This window comes from Loxodonta africana, chromosome 9 (assembly GCF_030014295.1).
Source record: "Loxodonta africana isolate mLoxAfr1 chromosome 9, mLoxAfr1.hap2, whole genome shotgun sequence".
Taxonomy (NCBI): domain Eukaryota; kingdom Metazoa; phylum Chordata; class Mammalia; order Proboscidea; family Elephantidae; genus Loxodonta; species Loxodonta africana.
In genome coordinates, this window is record NC_087350.1 from 101,603,423 (window position 1) to 101,622,968 (window position 19,546).

General features: G+C 40.1%; 1 long non-coding RNA gene and 1 pseudogene across 1 annotated transcript; both read left to right on the plus strand.

Annotated features, from left to right (window-relative positions):
* The first annotated feature begins 1,860 nt into the window (after window positions 1-1,860).
* On the plus strand, window positions 1,861-3,374 carry LOC100668522 (dnaJ homolog subfamily A member 1-like; annotated as a pseudogene).
* Window positions 3,375-4,166: 792 nt separating this feature from the next.
* On the plus strand, window positions 4,167-19,294 carry LOC135232314 (uncharacterized). The gene is made up of 3 exons (XR_010322858.1): window positions 4,167-5,556; window positions 17,418-17,550; window positions 19,151-19,294. It is a non-coding gene; the product is annotated as an uncharacterized LOC135232314 (long non-coding RNA).
* Window positions 19,295-19,546: the final 252 nt, after the last annotated feature.

Below are 19,546 nucleotides of genomic sequence, written 5' to 3' on the forward strand. Positions count from 1 at the left end.
ATCCACCAGGCACCCCTTGGAAACTCTATGGGGGCAGCTCTACTCTGTCCTATAGGGTCGCTGTGAGTTGGAATCAACTTGATGGCAGTGGGTTTGGTTTTTAGTTCTTTACACACACACACACACACACACACACACATATATATATATAAAACCAACCAAACCTGTTGCCATCGAGTCAATTCCAATCCACATCAACCCTATAGGACAGAGTGGAGCTGCCCCATAGGGTTTCCTAGGCTGTAATCTTTATGGAAGCAACTACCACATCTTTCTCCCATGGAGTGGCTGGTGGGTTCAACCTGCTGACCTTTTAGTTAGCAGCAGAGCTCTTTAACCACTGTGCCATCAGGGCTCTCTCTCTTCCAATATATATATATATATATAAAAAAAATGTATATATTATTCAGGGATGTTATGAGTTGGAATCAACTCAACAGCAATGGATTTTTGTATATATATATGTAGAGAGAGAGAGCATGAGAGAAATTAAAGAGATTTATCTCAAGGAAATGGCTCATGTGGTTGTAAAGGTTAGTAAGTCTCAAGTCCATGGGTTAGGCATCAGGCATTAGGCTAGAGGCTTCTCCTGATTCATGTAGCTGCAGCGGCTGATGAGCCCAAGATCCACAGATCAGATGGCAGGCTGCTGGCTCATGGCTGCAAAGGGTGACAAATCCAAGATTGGCTGGTAAGACGGCAGGCTGTTAGCCCAAGTTCCAAGAATGGGAGGTCAGATGCTGACAAGACGAATGCAGGATCCAGGGCCGAACAAAGGCGAGTGAGCTTTGCCAACAAGTCCACATATATTGGATGCAGATCACACCCCCAAGAAAACTCCCTTTCAACTGAATGGCTACTCATAACAGATCTCATCAAGGAGGTGATTACATTATATGAGATCTCATCATGGAGGTGATTACATCATTATATGACTACCAGAGTACATTATAACTGCCAAACCACATGCCCTGCCAAGTTGACACACAACCTTAAGGATCGCATTTGCTCTACAAGATACCAGGTTTTGTTATGAAGCTACAGTAATTAAGAAAGTATGATATTGGCACAGGGATAGACAATTAGACCAAAAGAACAGAAGTCTAGAGACAGATCCATGCATGTGGAAATCTGATATATGACAGGTGGACCATTCAGTAAATGATGCCTTATCGATTCCGATATGCATGAGGAAAAAATTAGATCCCCATTTCACACCACAAACAGACAAATTTCAGAAGGATTAAAGATCTAATTGGTAAATGCAAAACTTAGGAAGTTTAGAAGTGGGGAACTTTCCAGAATGTTTGGTGAAAGGGTAGTAGCAGTGGCTGCCCTAACTGTGCACAGTGACACGTTCCTTCTTGCTCCCTCACACCAGCCTCGGCCCGCTCAATGGCTGTAGAAAACGGTGAAAGAAACCACTTGTGATGTTTTGGGGGTCAAACCCAATGTTACCCAGAAAGAGTTGAAAAAAGCTTATAGGAAGCTGGCCTTGAAGTACCACCTTGATAAGAATCTAAATGATGGCAAGACATTTAAACAAATTCCTCAAGCTTATGAAGTGCTCTCTGATGCAAAGAGAATTGTATGACAAAGGAGGAGAGCAAGCCATCAAAGAGGATAGAGCTGGTGATGATTTTGGTTCCTCCATAGACCTTTATTTTTGGAGGGGGTGGAAGGATGCAGAGAGAAAGGAGAGGAAAAAACGTGCATCTACTTTCAGTAACATTAGAAGATTTATATAAGGGTGCAACGAAAAAACTAGCTCTGCAAAAGAACGTGATTTGTGACAAATGTGAAGGCCAAGGTGTAAAGAAAGGAGCAGTAGAGTATTGTCCTAATTGCTGAGGTACTGGAATGCACATATGAATCCATCAGGTAGGACCTGGAATGGTTCAGCAAACTCAGTTTCTGTCATGGAGTTCCAGGGCCATGGGGAACGAATCAGTCCTAAAGATAGATGTAAAAGTTGCAATGGAAGGAAGATAGTTCAGGAGAAGAAGATTCTAGAAGTTCACATGGACAAAAGCGTGAAAGATAGTCAGAAGATAACATTCCATGGTGAAGGAGACCAAGAGCCAGGACTGGAGTCATGCGATATTATCATTGTTTTAAATCAGAAGATACCATGCTGTTTTTGCTAGATGAGGAGAGGACCTTTTCATGCCTATGGACATATAGCTGGTTGAAGAGTTGTATAACTTCCAAAAGCCAATATCCACTCCTGACAACCAAACTATAGTCATCACCTCTCATCAGGATCAAATTGTGAGCATGAAATACCAAGTGTGTGCTAAATGAAGCCATGCCAATTTATTGTAGACCATATGAAAAGGGTGTCTAATTGTTGAATTTAAGGTAAACTTCCCTGAGAAAGACTTTCTCTCTTCCGATAAACTCTCGTTGCTGGAAAAACTCCTACCTGAGAGGAAGGAAGTAGAAAGAGACTGATGAAATGGATCAGGTAGAACTGGTGGACTTTGATCCAAACCAGAAAAGACGATGCCATTACAATGGGGCAGCATAAGAGGAAGGCGACTATCTCCACAGAGGTGAGGTTCAGTGTCAGACCTCTTAATGGAGGCCAGTGAGAATAATGCTCACTGCTGTCATTTTATGTGCAGTAGTGAAGAACTGAAGGACTGTAATCATAGTGTGCTCACAGCTTGCTATTGTCTTTGTTTTAATGTTCAACTAAAGCAGTGTTTTAAAGTTAAATGAAAAATAAACTCAATATAAAAAAAATTTAGAGGTTAATGTAGACAAATATATTTAGGTATTGAGGGTAGAGAAGGATTTTTTTAGATAAGAAACATTAACCCCAAAACATATAGGAAAAGATTAAACATTTTGACTGTATTAAAACTTCTCCATAAAAAGACCCCCAATGTAAAGTGAAAAGTGGTAAGTCACAAATAGGACAAAAATATTTATAATTTACACACAACTAAGAAAACGATAAATAAAAACCCAAACTCATTGCCTTCAAGTCAATTCCAACTCATCATGACCCTATAGTGGCCCTATAGGACAGAGTAGAACTGCCGCCTAGGGTTTCCAGAGAGTGGCTGGTTGGTGGATTTCAACTGCCAACCTTTTGGTTAGCAGCCAAGCTCTTAATCACTGTGCCACCAGGGCTCCAAGAAAATAATAGTGTCCAGAATATTTGTTGGACGTCTACAAATTAATTTAAAAAAGAAACAAAGCCAAATGTAAAAATGGACAAAGCGTGTTAATAGGCAATTCCTGGAAGAAGACGCAAAAACCAAACCAAACCCACTGCCATCGAGTCAATTTTGTCTCCAAGAGATGCTGAGGACAGTGTAGAACTGCCCCATAGAGTTTCTAAGGCTGTAAATATATATATATATAACTTTTGTTGTGCTTTAAGTGAAAGTTTACAAATCAAGTCAGTCTCTCGCACAAAAATTTATATACACCTTGCTATATACTCCTAGTTGTTCTCCCCCTAATGAGACAGCACACTCCTTCTCTCCACCCTGTATTTCCATGTCCGTTCAGCCAGCTTCGGACCCCCTCTGCCTTCTCATCTCCCCTCCAGGCAGGAGCTGCCCACATAGTCTCCTGTCAATGCTGTAAATCTTTACGGAAACAGACTGTCACATCTTTCTTCTATGGAACAGTTGGTGGGCTCTAACCACCGACCTTTTTGGATAGCAGCTTGAGCACTTAACCACTGCACCACCAGGGCTCCTAAGAGGAAGCAAGAAAGCCAAACAAACATATAAAGAAGGGACCAGCCTCACTTATAAACAGAGAAGTGCAAATTAAAAACACAAAGTGATATCAATTCATAGACAAAACTTTCAAGAAAGTAAACTTAAATACACAAAATTTTAGGTTAGTAACCCTCACTGGAACTTCAGGTACTCTCATACAGTGTTTATGAAAACATAAAGCTGAACAATCATTTTTGAGAGGAATGTGGCAACATCGTCAAGTCGAAGATGTTTGTCCTCTTAAACATAAAAACCCATTTCCAGATATGTATCTTAGGAAAAGTGTCTTGCTCAAGGAGACATGTGAAGACAGTGCATTGAAAGATTGCTTGTACTAGCAAAAACCTGGAAACAATGCAGATATTCATCAATGGGAGAATGGATAAATCATAATACATTCATATCAGATAATACTGAGCGGTAGTGAAGTTGGATGGCCTCTGGCCCCATGTATCAACATGGATCAATCTCAAAACAAAATGTTAAGAAAAAGAGTACACAGGTAGTAAATGGCATCACGTATATAAAGTTTAAAACTTACAAAACAATACTATATATTGTTTATGGATACATAAATGTGGTAAAAGAATAAGAACCTGTGTGAGAATTAAAAACATCCCATTCATGATAATAGTTACATCTTCAGTGGGAGTATGTAGGAGGTCTTAACAATGGCCGTAATATTTTATTTCTTAACAATATCTGAAGCAAATATGGCATAATGTAAATATTCGATAGAACTGGAAGTGGGAGCCACAGATGTTACATTAATTCCTATATATATTTTTTTGTATGTTTGTAAACTTAAAAAAAACTAAGTAAAGGCTTTAAAACTTTGTAAAATATCTTCTTTGTAATCCACTGTTTCAGAAATAGGAGCCCTGGTGGCACAGTGGTTAAGATCTATGGCTGCTAACCAAAACGTCAGCTGTTTGAATTTGGTAGACTCGCCTTGGAAGCCCTATGGGGCAGCTCTACTCTGTCCCATAGTGTGGCTGAGTCGGAATCGACCTGACGGCAGCAGCGTGACTAATTCCTCACATTGCATTGTTTGATTGTTTTTGTTTTTGCAAAAATAACAGATGGTTAAAATGACACCATTGGCACCATTAGCCAAAAAAAAAAATTATTTTCCTTCCTAAGATAACAACTCTTCCGTTCTGTCAATGAGTTGTTTTCCACCCTGGCTACCTCTGAATAGTTGAAGAAAAAAAAAAGAAGAAGAAGAAGAAGCCAACTCTGGTCCAGACCAATTGAAGCAGAATCTCTGGGGTGGGGCTAATTTAGGCTTTTTCACCCTGCAACAGATTCCTCCCTTTTTTTCTTCCTCTTATTTTTCCTGTTTCTTCTCACCAAACTTAAATGAAATTTACTAAAGCATTTGAAACTACTTATGTAGCCTTCCTACTGCTGCAGGGGTGACTACTATCCTGATTTTCTTTTTGACTTTGGAGATTTTTATAGACTTTTTGGGCACTTCCAATTTTGACTTACATGCTTTGTTCTCTTTACCACCCTCCAGGCACACCTATTAATACTCCCAAATAAAGAGCAGCTGTGTCATTATTTTCTCTTCCCAACAGTGTCCATGGACAAATGATAATTGTATTTGAGAGCTGTTGCTCCTACAAAAATTTGCTTGTAGATTTGCTATATGCAGACTCACTCCAGCCTAATCTTGTCCTTTTTCCCTTCGTAGCTGCTTTTGCCTCGAGATGTCGTTACATAGTAGGAACAATATTGGAAGAAGATTTCAAAAATAAATAAATGCCACTGAGAATTGTTGACGTGGTTTGGAGTTTCTCAACTCAAGGTATGTCTGTAAAGAAATGAGAGTATGTTTCCTGTGTGGTTTATGGAAATTAAGAGGGTGCAGTTACAGCAAGGGTGTGATGCATACTGGTTTTGAAACCAGCCTTTAGCATTGTTCTAGCTCCTATAAAGAATGAGTGTGCATGTTTCATAAGTAATTGATATGTAGAGCAAGGAATGTGCAATTCTGTGTGACGTTAACTGCAAATGAGACACATGACACCACGAAGATTTGTAACTGACATAAATGATTGCTAGAAAATAGGGAATTTTTTTTAAAGAAGGGCAGAAAAGAGGTCCATGGTATTATAACAACACTTGTCAACATGTTTACTGTGTTTAAATAGATGATTAATTATGCCAGTGAAGACTGAAGAATTATATTTAAAAAATCAAATATAAGAACTAAATTTAGCTAAGAAAATGTTTTTTTTCTCCCGGAAAGAAAACTTGAGATTTGGTGACTCAGCTGAATGATAAACAGAGCAACCAAAAATATCTTTCTCTTTTTTAAAGGAAACTGTGAGAAAAAAAATTTTTGTTTTTTTTTTTTTAAACTGAGGTCAGTGATAACGCTTTTCTGCCATGACCTGGGAAAAATACACTGAAGTCTGCGGCAGAATACTGCCCTGAACAACCCAAGTTATCAAAATCGTAGGCCGAATTAATGTTGAAGAGATTCTTTGACAATCTAGAATTCATCCTGTAAGCACAGCTAATCAATCAGGCCATCATGTCTAACTGGCCCAACGGTTTTGTGAGTAAAAGCACATGATGCGAAAACAAAGTGCAGCCACTCTGCAGCGCCCTCGCTGATAACATGGCTTCTTGGAGATGGTTTCAAACCCACACAGGATTTTAACTTTATTTAATAAAATCTACTATGCAAAAAAAAAAAAAAAAATTTCTTTTTTTTTTACTATGAGTGGCTTTTGGTGTTTTCCAAAATAAACAATCCTAGAAACTAGTAAAGAGAATAAAAGACAAACTGAAGGCACTGAATTGCACATGTAAAAATGGTTGAATTGGTAAATGATTTGTTATACATATTTTTTACCATAATAAAAATGCATTATTAATGTTAATATGTAACAGGTTAGTTATTATTATCTTAAATGAATTAATAAGTTATAATATTTTTTAAAATATTTAACTGCTATAAAAATGTTCATCACAGTGTTTGCTTAAAAACTGGGAGTAAGTGGCAAGTCTAGAATCTAGGTATTGGTTAAGTAAACACAGTGAGCCAAAACAATGGAATACTATGCAGCTGTTTAAAATGATGTCACAGAAGGGACTATCTTAATGTAGGAAAGCAATCAATGATTTATAATATTGTGAGATGAAAACAAATTACAAAACAGCGTACTTTATATGATCCCCTTTTAATAAAATAATAAATAGGAATATTACTCACAGGAAAAAAGTCTGGAATAATAAACACCAGTGAATTTTAAACTTTGCTCTGAAGAACTCCAAGGTGCCAAGCTGGTGCTTCAGGACTCAAACTGAGGATCAAACAACCCCCTAATTGGGCTTTCAGGACCCTACCTCCTATTTTGCTTTTATCTGTTTTACATATTGGTTTTCTTTGTGAGACTCATTAAAAAAAAAGTTTTGCAAATTTGAAAATCTTGCAAATCACTGATAGATACTTTGGGGTTAAGAGTAGTTATCTCTAGATGTTTTTCTCTTTTATTATTTAATCACTCAAGTCCCAACTGACCTATTAGCAGGATTTCTAATTCCTCAAGGTGTTATTTTCTTCTTTTTGCTTATCCGCATTTTCAGATTTTTCAAAGTATCGCTTTTTTGATAGGAAAAAAACAAGCAATGTTTGATCCACATGACAGTGACATTTAAAGACATTAAACTAGGGAAGTGCCTCAGTGAAAGGGTTGTGAAAGGGAGTTCTTATTACTGAGCGGAGTACAGTGGTTTTTTTTGTATCCGTGGATTTACTTGTTTCCATGGTAGCAACTTAGGTCAACTGAGAACAGGTGGGTTGGCTTTTCTATTGAGTATGCACTCTCATTATCTTGTCAATTAAGTTCTTGCCCTATTTGGCCATATGAGACCAATGACAGGGAAAGTATGAATCAAACTGCAATGTATCCAGAGAACAACAACATAATCAAAGCAAAAATGTAAAAATGTTTGTTTAAACATCCCTCTGCAAATAATTATGTATTAGACTCCTGAATTTGTCTGGCTGAACAGAGGAACAAAGTGCTACCATGAAGGATATTTCTCAAGTTCCTAGAATCGAAGGTCCTTTGACATCTGGCTCTTTATTCTTTACTGTAAATAAGAAATGATTTGGTAACATTTAATGGATCTTGTTAAATTTTAATGACCCCTCAATGCTTTTAATAAGTTAATAAAACACTGGTTCCAAAAAAAAAAATCTTTTTTTTTTTTCACACTCAGCTTCTAGGGGTTTTAATGAAAGAAGTAAGCAAAGATGGAACTGGTTAAAGTAAATCTGTTTAATTTGAAAATGTTAATCTTTTGATTTCCTGTCATTAGCGCATATAGCTTTTTTATTCATTCATTTACTCAGCAGTTATTAACTGGGCGCTTTCTAAATGCAAGATTAAATGTCAATTGAGTGCTAATAATGGTGTAACTACTTATTGTGCTGATAAACCCGAATGCAGGTCAGAATGAATTAGAGCCTGACTCAGCTTTACAAACGTATGCTTAGCTGACTTAGGCTTTTCCTAATAAAAGTTGCAGCATGATAGATAGCTTTTTTGTGTACCTTTTTGCCATGGTCTTGTAACTTCCAGCCAAGTGATGGGGTAGGGTTGTGCAAATAGGGTAATTGTGGCCCACTAAGGGGATTGGTCAGTTTTGGCATCCCACCTGGCTTGAAATGAGCCATCCCAGAGGCAGAAAAGAGATGATCTTACCACTGCCATCCCTGCTCAGGAGGTTTAGAGAAAGAGAGAGAGAGAGACCTGTAACACTGAAGATGGTGAGAAGAAGTGGCAGAGAAATGGCAGTAGAAGAGACTGGCAAGAGATGGTGTGGTAGGCTTCCTGGCCCACAGAGTGAGAAAGCTGAGTGCTTTTGGGCAGGAGGCTTGCTGGTGGAGTAGGGTGCCTCTGGGCACTTGGTGGAGCTAGGTTTGCTGACCCACGGCGCTGCACTGAGTGCCTTTGGGCCGAGGTTTACTGGACTGGTGGAGTGGAGTGCCTTAGGGTACTTATCGGCAGAACTAAAAGAGCTTTGTTAACACTTGCCAAAGCAGGGCACAGGCTGAGGGGCCAGAGATAGGTATGCCTATGGGCACAGCTGAGAAGAGGCTGTCCTAATGTAAGAACTGTATCCTGAGTGTTCCTAAACCTGAATTGTGTAACCTGTTACTTCCCTAATAAACCCCAAATCATGAGTACTGTTTGTGAGTTCTTTGTGGCCATTGCAATGAATTTACAAACCCAGCAATGAAGTCAAGAATGCCATGGGAGGGACGGTTGGTGTTAGAATTGGTAAAGATGGTGGAGAGAGGCAGCGTGTCTGACCTCCACCTCATAGGAATCTGCTTTGGGCTGTTGATCCTGATCCTTCTTCCTCCTTGTGAAGTTACAGGAGGTCAGATACCGCCCCCACACCATTTTTACTGAGTGAATCATAAATGCTTAGCTTCACTTAGTAAAGGGTGTGAAATGTTAGCTTTCTGGGGACTACTTATCTATAATTTACCCTTCCTTTCTTCTATGTAAAAGGCATTCTTTTTTTCTTGTCCAAAACTAATCCCTGCACCTCTGGTGTTTTATAGAAGCCAGTTCAAGTAATTTTCATTTATTCATCCATCAAACATTATTTAATACATTCTGTGTACTGCATGAGAAGTCTCTGGGTGGTGAAAATGGTTAAACACTGGACTACTAGCCAAAAGGTTGATGGTTCAAACCCACCCAGCAGCACCTCAGAAGAAACGCCTCGTGATCTACTTCTGAAAAGTGACAGCCGTAAAGAACCTGCAGAGCACAATTCTATTCTGACACATGAGTACCGCCATCAGTTGGAATCACTTTCAGGGCTACTGAATTTTTTCGTGTACTGCATATATGCCAGGAAGCAGGCGCAAAAATAAAGACAGAGCCCAGGGCCTGGCCCTCAAGGTGCTTACACAAAAGTTGGACAAGTGCGATGATAAAGGTGAATCAGAAGTAAGTAGGAGGGATAAGTAGATGTGGAAGAAGAGAGGTCAGAGAAGGCTTTCCTAGAGAAAGATTGGGCGGGTGTACCTTGTGACCTGAATGGTACAAAAACTCTTCAAAATTAACACACCTAAAACTGAACCCACTATCTTCATCCCCAAATCTGTTCCTCTCTTGGGATCTGTTGTCTATGGTAATCACTACCCACATAATCATCCAAGGCAGAGACTTGGACAGCCGCCTAGATTCCCTTTTCTTTCTTCTCCCTTAACTTGCTACTGAAGCTGGAGCAAGCCTGGTGGGCTCACCACACATGGGGGTGGAATTGGGTTGGAAGGATCTTGGCCCATTCACAGCAGGAGGGGTGTTTTCCTGTGACAACATAGTTAGGTGGAGAACCTGACTCTGTCAAGTGAAGTTTGTAGCTAGAAAAACAGGATTGAGCACTGAGGCTGAAGGGCTAGGCAATGACAAAAACTGGAAACAAGGATCAAAGTTGGTACCTGGGGAGATGGGAAACTCAGTCTCAGGAGCGAATAGTAGGTGGAGAAGCATGGATCACAACTGAAATTACTAATGGTGAGTCAGGGGCCTAGGCTTTCCTTTTGAGTAGTGATGTGGTGTTGACGAAGAATATTGAATATCCATGGACTGCCAAAAGAATGAACAAACCTGTCTTGGAAGAAGTACAGCCAGAATGCTTCTTAGAAGCAAGGATGATGAGACTTTGTCTCACGTACTTTGGACATGTTATCAGGAGTTCCTGGGGAAGGACATAATGCTTGGTAAAGTGGAGGGTCAACGAAAAAGATGAAGTTCCTCAATGAGATGGATTCACACAGTGGCTGCAACAGTGGGCTCAAGCACAACAATGATTGTGAGGATGGCGCAGGACTAGGCAGTGTTTCATTCTGTTGTATGTACATAGGGTTGCCATGCGTCGGAACTGACTCAACGGCACCTAACAACAACAACATATCTTGTGAAAGATTAAGCTCCATCTCATGTGTCCACTAAGGCTGTCTTGGGAAGGCAGGAAGGATGAGGACTCATGGGGGAAGGGTACTGTGATTGTGGGCATAGGGAAGGGCAGTCATATATTTGCTGATCCTAGTCTATGTCATGATTTTTTTCAGGTTCCTTCTATGGTGACTGTACAATGCTATGATATTTGGTTATTGTCTGAAAGATTTCAGATGCAGGGAGACAGATTCCCCACCCTAAATAATAATTTGATTGGCTAAAATATATTTCCCATTCAGGTATATAGGCTAATCAGTTTTTTGCAATTCTGACTACACATTAGAGTTATCGATATAACTTTTAAAAAGTTTTTAATGCCTGGGTTCCACTTTAGACAAAATAAGTCAGAAAGTCTCATGTGGAGCCAAGCATCAGCCTTTTTAAAGAGATTCCCAGGTGATTTTAAATGTGGCCAAGGTGGAAAAGCACCGAGCTATATTCTATCTACATCTTGTCATTTTGCAGCTCAGATGGGAGTTTCTCGTAGTCACTTGGATCCAGAACATGACGGTAGAACAGATCAAGCCAGCAGTGTTTAGCAGCTTCACCAGTTAGATCTGTTGCAAGTTTCTAGTTCCAGGCAGAAAAAATGACAAAGTGTCTGTCTCAGTTATCTAGTGCTGCTATAACAGAAATACCACAAGTGGATGGCTTTAATGAAGAGAAATTCATTCTCTCACAGTCTAGTAGGATACAAGTCAAAATTCAGGGTGCCAGCTCTGGGGGAAGGCTTTCTCTGTTGGCTCTGGAGGGAGGTCCTTGTCATCGATCTTCCCTTGGTCTAGGAGCTTCTCCATGTAGGAACCTCAGGTCCAAAGGATGCACTCTGTTCCCAGTGCTACTTTCTTGGCGGTATGAGCCCTCTGCCCCACTCGCTTCTCTCTTTTATATCTCAAAAGAGATTTGCTTAAGACACAATCTAATCTTGTAGATCTCATCAACATAACTGCCACTAATCCATTTCAACAACATCATAGAGATAAGATTTACAACATAGAGGGAAATCTCATCAGATGACAAAATGGTTGGACAGTCATACAATACTGGGAATCATAACCTAGCCAAGTTGACAGATATTTCAGTGAGACACAGTTCAATCCATGACAGCATCACATCTATGTGTCTGATGTCTTTGAAGAAAGAGGAGATCAAGTGCAAGGAGAGTTCCAATCTTCGAATAGACCATTGATAATATTTCTGATGTCTCTGCTACATGCTCACCACTGTCTCCAACCCTGGGGGGAAGCAGAAGCCATATAGATAAGGTCCATGCCCTCAAAGGAGAAGGGTGAAGTGGGGAGGTGGATGTTTATGAATGTCGGACCATGTTCTACAATGATGCTAGACACTTTCTATATGCCATCACATGTAATCCTTACAATGACATGGCAAATTAAATGAGACAGGAAACCCTGGTGGTGTAGAGGTTAAGTGCTACAGCTGCTAATCAAAGGGTCGGCAGTTCGAATCCGCCAGGCGCTCCTCGGAAACTCTATGGGGCAGTTCTACTCTGTCTATAGGGTTGCTATGAGTCAGTATCAACTCGATGGCCCTGGGTTTGGGTTTTTTGGTTTATCATCACTCATTACTTACGGAGTTCTAGTGGTGCAGTGGTTAAGAGCTACAACTGCTAACCAAAATGTCAGCAGTGTGAATCCACCAGCTGCTCCTTGGAAACCCTGTGGGGCAGTTCTACTCTGTCCTATAGGTCCCTATGGTCGAAATTAACTCAACGGCAATGGGTTTGAATTTTTGTTTTGCTTAACCATCACTTTACACATAGGACAATGGAGTCTCTTAATGTCCTCTTCCACAAAAATGGAAATGTTAATCCTTTCTACTTCTTTGGGTTTTGGGGAAGATTCAGTTAATATACATCAAGCTCTTAGAACCATTGGAACATACTAAGTACTCAATAAATGTCATCAATTATTATTATTGTCCAAAGCCTCAAAGCTAGCAAGTGCCAGGGGAGATAGGATTTAAACCCAAGGCCATATTACTCCAGAAAAACACCCACAAAACTGCAATGTGAAGTTGCAATGCTGCTGCTGCTGCTGCTAGGTGCTGTCGAGTCGGTTTCAACTCATAGTGACCCTGTGTATAACAGAACAAAACACTGCTGGGTCCTGTGCCATCCTCACAATCGTTGTTATACTTCAGCCCATTGTTGCAGCCACTGTGTCAATCCATCTCGTTGAGGGCCTTCCTCTACTTTACCAAGCATGATGTCCTTCTCCAAGGATTGGTCCCTCCTGATAACATGTCCAAACTATGTGAGATGTAGTCTCACCATCCTTGCTTCTAAGCAGCATTCTAGTTGTGCTTCTTCCAAGACAGATTTGTTTGTTCTTTTGGCAGTCCATGGTATATTCAATATTCTTCACCAACACCACAATTCAAAGGTGTCAATTTTTCTTCGGTCTTCCTTATTCATTGTCCAGCTTTCGCGTACGTGTGAAGTGATTGAAAACACCATGGCTTGGGTCAGGCGCACCTTAGTCCTCAAGGTGACATCTGTGCTTTCCAACACTTTAAAGAGGTCTTTTGCAACAGATTTGTCCAATGCAATGAGTTTTGATTTCTTGACTGCTGCTTCCACGGGTATTGATTGTGGATCCAAGTAAAATGAAATCCTTAACAACCTCAATCTTTTCTCCATTTATCATGATGCTGCTTATGGGTGCAGTTGTGAGGATTTTTGTTTTATGGTGAGGTGTAATCCATACTGAAGGCTGTGGTCTTTGATCTTCATCAGTAAGTGCTTCAAGTCCTCTTCACTTTCAGCATGCAAGGTAGTGTCATCTGCATAATGCAGGTTGTTAATGAGTCTTCCTCCAATCCTTTTGCCCCATTCTTCTTCATATAGCCCAGCTTTTCAGATTATTTGCTCAGGATATAGACTGAATAAGTATGAGGAAAGGATACAATGCTGATGCACAGCTTTCCTCACTTTAAAACATGCAGTATCCCCTGGTTCTGTCCAAACAACTTCCTCTTGATCCATGTACAGATTCCTCATGAGCACAATTAAATGTTCCAAAATTCCCATTCTCTGCAACGTTATCCATAATTTGTTATGATCCACACAGTCAAATGCCTTACATAGTCAATAAAACACAGGCAAACATCTTTCTGTTGTTCTCTGCTTTCAGCCAGGATCCATCTGACTGACTTCAGCAGTGATAACCCTCGTTCTACATCCTTTTCTGCATCCAGCTTGAATTTCTGTGAATTCCCTCTCGATATACTACTGCAGCCATTTTTGAATGATCTTCAGCAAGATTTTTCTTGCATGTGATATGAATGATATTGTTCGATAGTTTCCTCATTTGGTGGTATCACCTTTCTTTGGAATAGACATAAATACTGATCTCTTCAAGTCGGCTGGCCAGGTGGCTGTCTTTCAAATTTCTTGGCATAGACTAGATGAGTGAGCACTTCCAGAGCTGCATCCGTGTGTTGAAACATCTCAATTGGTACTCCTTCAATTCTCGGAGCCTTGTTTTTCACCAGTGCCTTCAGTGCAGCTTGGACTTCTTCCTTCAGTACCATCAGTTTCTGATCATATGTTACCTCCTGAAATGGTTGAACATCGACCAATTCTTTTTGATATAGTGACTGTGTATTCTTTCCATCCTCTTTTGATGCTTCGTACATCATTTAACATTTTCCCTGTAGAATCCTTCAGTATTGCAACTCGATGCTTGAGTTTTTTTGTTCAGTTCTTTCAGCTTGAGAAATGTTGAGTGTGTTCTTCCTTTTTGGTTTTCTACCTCCAGGTTTTTGGACATGTCATTGTAATACTTTACTTTGTCTTCTCAGGCCCCCTTTGAAATCTTCTGTTTAGCTCTTTTACTTCGTCATTTCTTCCTTTTGCTTTAGCTACTCGATGTTCAAGAGCAAATTTCAGTCTCTTCTGACATCCATTTAGGTCTTTTCTTTCTTTCCTGTCTTTTCAAAGACCTCTTGCTTTCTTCATGTATGATGTCCTTGATGTCATAACAACTTCTCAGTTTGTTAGTCACTAGTGTTCAATGCGTCAAATCTATTCTTGAGATGGTCTGTAAATTCAGGAGGGATATACTGAAGGTCGTACTTTTGGTTCTCATGGACCTGTTCTAATTTTCTTCAGTTTCAACTTGAACTTGCATATGAGTAATTGATGGTCTGATTTGCAGTCAGCCCCTGGCCTTGTTCTGGGTGATGATATTGAGCTTTTCCATCATCTTTTTCCATAGATGTAGTCGATTTGATTCCTGTGTATTCCATCTGGTGAGATCCATGTGTATAGTCGCCATTTATTTTAGTGAAAAGAGGTTTTTGAAATGAAGAAGTCATAAAGTTACAGAACTCATCATAAGGGCATCTTGTACTCCCAAAGCAAGTTTAAGGATACATGTGCAGGAGCCCGGAAGATCATTCAAAAGCTGCTGCAGCAGTACATTGACAGGAACTGCCAGAAATTTGGCGGGGTTTAGAAGAGGATGTGGAACCAGGGATTTCATTCCTGATGTCAGATGGATCCTGGCTGAAAACAGAGAATACCAGAAAGATGTTTACCTGTTTTCATTGATTATGCAAAGGCCTTCTACTGTGTGGATCATAACAAATTATGGATAACATTGCAAAAAATGGGAATTCCAGAACACTTCATTGTGCTCATGAGGAGGCTGTACGTAGGCCAAGAGGCAGTCGTTCAGACAGAACAAGGGGATACTACACGGTTTAAAATGAGGGAATTTGTGCACCAGGGTTGTAGTCTTTCACCTTACTTATTTAATCTGTATGCTCAGCAAAAATTCCGAGAAGCTGGAGTACATGAAGAAGAATGGGGCGTTAGGATTGGGGGAAGACTCATTAACAACCTGTGTTATGCAGATGACACAACCTTGCCTGCTTAAAGTGAAGAGGACTTGAAGAAGTCCTGATGAAGACCAAAGACTACAGCCTCCAGAATGGATTATACCTCAACATAAAGAAAACAAAAATCCTCACAACTGCACCCTTAAGCAGCATCATGATAAATGGAGAAAAGATTGAGGTTGTCAAGGATTTCATTTTAGTTGGATCCAAAATCAATGTCCATGGAAGTAAAAGTAGTGAAGAAATCAAATGACATATTGCATTGGGAAAATCTGCTGCAAAAGGCCTCTTTAAAGTGTTAAAAAGTAGAGATGTGACTTTGAGGGACTAAGGTGCACCTGACTCAGTTGCCTCATATGAATGTGAAAGCTGGCCAATGAATAAGGAAGATCGAAGAAGAATTAATGCATTTGAATTGTGGTGCTGGTGAAGAGTATTGAATATTTCATGGACTGCCAAAAGAGGGAACAAATCTGTCTTGGAAAAAGTGCATCCAGAATGTTCCTTAGAAGCAAGAATGGCGAGACTTTGTCTCACATGTTATCAGGAGGGACCAGTCCCTGCAGAAGGACATCAGCCTTGGTAGAGGGTCAGCGAAAAAGCCAAGTGATGCTGAGTGGACTCTCCAGAGCCTCCCTGGACTGGTGGCGTGTGTATAAGCCCCAGGGGGTACAGGTGTCGGGCACTGTGGGGTCTATGGGTCCCTTCATGTAGGAAGTAGGATCAGCAAAGCAATCGTGAAAAGACCTGAAGGAGAGGAGTCATTGCTGACATGAACGGTGCCACCATAAGTGAAGGTCAGCAACTTTCCCTAACACCTGGCATGAGACCGATGCTCCATGGTTGTAGAAGTTCAGTTTGGGTCTTTTTAATATCTTCATGTGTTTACTGAACATGTTTAATCTTTTTTTTTTTAATTTTCTTGAACATATGGAATATCATAATAACCATTTTAATGTCCTTGTCTATTAATTCTGTCATCTGTGTCATTTCTATATTTATTTCTGTTGATTGATTTCCCCCTGATTATGGATCATATTATCTTGCTTCTTCACATGCATAGTAATTTTCAGTTGAATGCTGGACGTTGTTAATTTTACCTTGTTGAGTGCTGAATATTTCAGTATTTTTATAAATATTCTCCAGCTCTGATGTGGGCCGCAGTTAAGTTACTTGGAAACATTTGTATCCTTCTGGGTCTTGCCTTTAAGGTTTGTTAAGCAGGTCCATAGCAGCATTTGGTTTAGGGCTAACTTTTCCCCACTATGGAGCTCTGGTGGCACAGTGGTTAACCGTTGGGCTGCTAATCAACAGGTTGGCAGTTTGAATCCGCCAAGTGCTCCTTGGAAACCTTATGGGGCAGTTCTACTCTGTCCTATAGGGTCGCTATGAGTCGAAATCGACTTGACGGCAATGGGTTTGGGTTTGGGTTTACTGAGGCAATTCCCTTCTATTTCTTGTCTTGTGAATTGTGAAATTTCCTGTGAATTATGAGATTTTCTATGGTGGCTGATTGAAACATGAAAAATTATCAGTACTATCTTAGTTATCTAGTGCTGCTGTAAAGAAATACTACAAGTGGATGGCTTTAACAAACAAATTTATTTTATCACAGTTTAGGAGGCTAGAAGTCCAAATTCAGGGTGCTGGCTCTAGGGGAAGACTTTCTCCTTCTGTCAGCTCTGGGGAAAGGTCCTTGTTCCATGGCCCCTTGGTGATTTTTATGTGATATAGTATCTACCTTCCCCTATCTCTGCTTCTCGCTTGCTTATTTAATCTCTTCTATATATTTTTTTTTATATAGCAAAAGAGATTGGCTCAAAACATACAAAACATACTATTGCTGGATTTGAAGGCTTAGGACCATAGCCTTGTAGAGCAACTTGGTTAATTGGCACAATATAGTCCACTAAGATGATGTTCTACATCCTATTTTGGTGAGTAGCATCTGGGGTCTTAAAAGCTTGTGAGCAGCCATCTAAGATACACCTATTAATCTGGATCAAAAGTGAAAGAAGGAAACCAAAGACTCAAAGAAAAATTCGTCTATATAAAAAATGGCCTCACCTTCCTTGAAACCAGAAGAATTAGATGGTATCTGGCTACCACTACTGACTGTTCCAGCCAGGGACTCAATAAATGGCCCTGAATAGAATGGGAGAAAAATGTAGAACAAAGCTCAAATTCCTTAAAAAAAAAAAAAAAAAGGTCCAGACTTACTGGACCACTAGTGGCTGGATGAACCCCCAAGATTATCGCCCTGGGATACCCTTTAAACTTGGAACTTAAACCACTCCCAAAATTCACCTTTCAGTCAAGTGACAGATCAGCCCATAAATTATGTCACCTCTGAGTACTGTGCTTGTCTATAATCATCTGACGAAACCAGATGGTGAACATTTTCCCTAGACAAAAATATGAGAAGTGGGGGGCAGGGAAGCTGGATTAAGGGAAACAGAGTAACCAAAACAGAATTAATGAGAATGCTGATATACTGTGAAAAATATAACCAATATCATTGAACAATATGTTTCCAAAAAAAAAAAAAAAACACCTAACCCACTGCCGTCAAGTTGATTCCAGCTCATAGCGACCGTATAGGACAGAGTAGAACTGACCCACAGAATTTCCAAGGAGTGCCTGGTGGATTTGAACTGCCGACCTTTTGGTTAGCAGCTCTAGCACTTACCCAGTATGCCACCAGGATTTCCAACAATATGTATAGAAATTGTTAATTAAGAATCTAATTTGCCATGTAAGCTTTCACCAAAAACACAATAAAATATTGAAAAAAAATCCTACACTAATCCTGTCTCATTAATATAACAAAGATAACCCATTCCCAAATAGGATTATAACCACAAGCACAGAGGTTATGATTTATAGCACATGTTTTGGGGGGACACAATTCAATCCATAACAAGTACTGTGAGATCTCCAAGATTGTTTCCTCTAGTCCTTTCAGCTCATTCTTTCCCCAGCCTCGGACAGTTCTCACAGTCATGTGTAGAGCAGTAATTAGCTGAAGACTTGAGGGGGACTATCTGCACATCTCCAGAGTCTCTCTCTGCAACTCTTCTCTCTGGTTCCCTGCCCTGTGAACTCTAGCTGCCTTGGCCTCCTGGGACTTCCAGCTGTCTCCTAAATTAAGGGAGACTACTCAGCTTCATGGAAACCCTGGTGGCATAGTGGTTAAGTGCTACAGCTGCTAACCAAGAGGCCGGCAGTTCAAATCCTCCAGGCGCTCCTTGGAAACTCTATGGGGCAGTTCTACTCTGTCCTATAGGGTCGCTATGAGCCGGAATCGACTTGACGGCAGTGGGTTTGTTTTTGGTTTTACTAAGCTTGACCTAGGTTCCTCACCTTAAACTGTAGCCTAGAGATTCTCTCCAGGCAGTAAGCTTAGGCAATTACAGGGCTCATCTGGTTTGTTTCCCAAGTCTCAGGCATCACTGCCTTTCACTGCCTGATATCCAATATCTGGATACCATTGTTTATGCACATGATTTTTACAAACAGTGTTTTTTGTTGTTGCAGGTAGATGGATATATCTGCTCCTGTTACCCTGCCTTCTTGGAATAGTATCTTGATTGTGATGGTGGATACACAAACCTACAAATGTGGTAAAATTGTACACACAAATACACACACACACATGCACAAATGAGTACATGTAAAACTAGGGAAATCCGAATAAAATCGGTGGATTGTATCAATTGCGATTATATGCTATAGTTTTGCAAAATGTTACTCTGATTGCGATTATATGCTATAGTTTTGCAAAATGTTACCATTGGGGGAAACTGAGTAAAGTTTACATGGAATCCCTGTTAAAAAAAGAAAAGTAGATGGATAGTGAGGATATTACCGAAAAGGGCCGTGGTCTGAGGCTACCGTTATCACAATAAATCCCAATCACAATAAATCCCAAAC